General features: G+C 37.7%; 1 protein-coding gene across 1 annotated transcript in view; it reads right to left on the minus strand.

Annotated features, from left to right (window-relative positions):
- Positions 1-2,906, minus strand: part of LOC107750601 (aquaporin-9-like) — an 11,909-nt gene that overhangs the window by 2,059 nt on the left and 6,944 nt on the right. The gene's annotated exons all lie outside the window — the stretch shown is intronic.

Below are 2,906 nucleotides of genomic sequence, written 5' to 3' on the forward strand. Positions count from 1 at the left end.
ACACGATTTAGCCTACTATTTTTTTCCTGCATGCCATGTGCGGGGCTCCGTAGGTAGATGAATATGAAACAAGGGTGGACATTTCAGCAAGACAATGATCCCAAATACAGCCAAGGAAACTCTCAATTGGTTTCAGAACAAGAAAGTAAAGCTGCTAGAATGGCCCAGCCAATCACATGACTTGAATCCAATAGAAAATCTATGGAAATAACTAAAGATCAGAGTTCATAGAAGAGGCCCATGGAACCTTCAAGATTTGAAGACTGTTTGTGTGGAAGAATGGGCCAAAATCAGTGCTGTGTGCAATCAGTGTAATGAATGATGGGATATGTAGTCCGGGGTGATATGCAACAGTGTGTAGTGCGAGAGTCAATGAAAATGGAAAGGGTGACCTCTAATGGCTAGCAGACGGAAGTTCATGGGCCGGATACATAACATGTTCAATACTTATTTTACCCGCTGTATACGTTACCATATATATATGGGTCTCTTTTTTAACATCTCTTATCCTCACCAAGGCTGCATTTATTTGAACATAAATGCAGTAAAAATAGTAAGGTTTTTATGTTCATGTGATGACAAAGCTGGATTTTTAGCAGCCATTACTTCAGTCTTCAGTGTCACATGATCCTTCAGAATCATTCTAATATGCTGATTTGGTGCTCAACAAATATTTCTTCTTATTATTTAATGCTAGAAACAGTTGTGTTGCTCAATATTTTTGTGCAAATGTGATACATTTTTTGAATTCTTTGATGAATAGAAAGTTCAAAAGAACAGCACTGATTGGAAATAGAAATCTTTTGTAACATTATAAATGCGCTTACTGTCACTCTTGGTCAATTTATTAATTCTTTACAAAGATGCAGATGCCACTCTTTTTTATATTTTCAATTTCATACAATGACATTCAGACATCTTTAAGTGTTTTAACTCAAGTGACCAAATATTGCACAAATTGTCCAAATATATTTAAATAAATGCAAATTTTTATAGGTGGAATTTTGCATTTTGAGAATTTATATCTGAAGTTATATATAAAGAATTTATATCTGAAAATTTTGGGATAAAATATTAATCGAAAGCATGCATTTCTTTGAATTTTATTTCTACATCAATTGTCCATTACAATTGCCTTCTTTACGACCTCAATTCAAATTTAGAGCTGAATTAGAATTTAAAAGGTATTCTCAATCTAATTCAGGACATTACAGGTGTATCCTGAGTTGTTCAGCTGTCAGACTGGTGGACGATGTCAACAGTGTTGGTGTCTAGCTGTATAGACACTAATGCTTTCATTATTGTAATCTGTGCTTAGTGTGTCACTCCATTGCTCCCCGTCTGTAGCACTCTTTCCCTCCCTCAATCCCTTGATCCTTTTATAGGCTACTGAGAGTACAAGTGCTCTCTGTCCTTGAACCTTCTCTACAAACAGGTTGGCAAAGGTAACTGTAAACAAATGCATTGCCACCTCATGCAGACGCTTTGCTGAACTGAACTTAAGTAATCTTCATGCTCACTGTTTATGATGTTTGTTGCAATTATAACACCAGAGCCATTTGCCCTCAGGTAACCCCTAATTTGTTTTAAAGTTGGAAGACAAATTAAGCAGACAGATCAAGCATTTCCTCACCTAGGCCTAGTAGACTACTGATATATGATTAGCTCTTACTGGACGTCATTCTGTGTCTGTAGCTGAATAACAAATTATACAAAAATATTTGCCTGCTGAATGACCAAGTATCTTAGAGAGCCATGTAATACATATGAGCAGTAAAGCATATGAACAGAAATGCAAAACCGGAATATGCCAGATAGGCTACAGTGTTTTGAAGGGTTTTCACTGCTAAAATGTGTGATCGTAAACACAGCCGTAGTCTATTGCATATATTAGGCAGTTATTTTATTCAATACTTTATCAGACTTAATTTGATCCTTTCGGCGTAGAACTGTGCACAAAATCTGACTCTTCTTGCTGTTGAGAGCAGCAACAAAATTTCTCTCTCTTTAAAAATGACCTTGAAAATTAGAGTTATAGTAAAAGAGTTATAGTAAAAGATGTGTTTTTTTCTTTTCTTTGATACAAATAAAATGCATCCTGTTTTTGGTTGTGTATATTCATGCAAGGAGAATTCAGGCTGCCTCACGTACATTTTTAAAATTGCTCTAATATGCAGGAGACACACAAGTGCGTTAAAAAATTCATTTGCTCTGTCAGAAGAATGGTGATAGGCCGTTGCACTTAGAGTCTATTTAGAGTTTCAAAAGGTATGCTAGTGGGTGGTGTGCCTGTTTCTCACATGCTGGTTGACTCTTTTGCCACATTGATACATAGTAACACTCCTAGCTGCATTGTGTTATTGTACACACCCAAAAATTTCCTGTTACAGCATAAGCCTGTTACTTCAATACCACGACTGAGGTGCCCTTGAGCAAGGCACCGAACCCCCAACTGCTCCCCGGGCGCCGCAGCAAAAAAATGGCTGCCCACTGCTCCGGGTGGACTATAACTCACGCAAACGCTTATGTAACACCACATAAAGCCATCCATTTACCTCATAAAATGAAAACGCTCTCATTATCATCATACCATAATTCTCACAGCCAACTTTTTCCACATGCATCCATTAATGTGATGGAAATGTCACAAAAGAAAGTAAGTTATGGGCATCTGTTGTGCTCTTGAGGTCTCTTCCCGTTTCATCAGGAGAATGACCGATAGTAACCTCGTCCTCAGCAGGAATGCGTGAGCGTGTCACAGCAGCGCCTCTGTTCAGCTTGCTGTCGAGCAAGTGGCACAAGATACAGTTTTCATAAACTCCTATATATTCCCCATCCATGCTCTGGATTACCCTGAAGACACTTACATTCATCTTCTATTTTTATACTTTTGCTAGGTTTTTCTC

This window comes from Sinocyclocheilus rhinocerous, unplaced genomic scaffold (genome assembly GCF_001515625.1).
Source record: "Sinocyclocheilus rhinocerous isolate Xijiao unplaced genomic scaffold, SAMN03320098_v1.1 scaffold19, whole genome shotgun sequence".
NCBI classification, from domain to species: Eukaryota; Metazoa; Chordata; class Actinopteri; order Cypriniformes; family Cyprinidae; genus Sinocyclocheilus; species Sinocyclocheilus rhinocerous.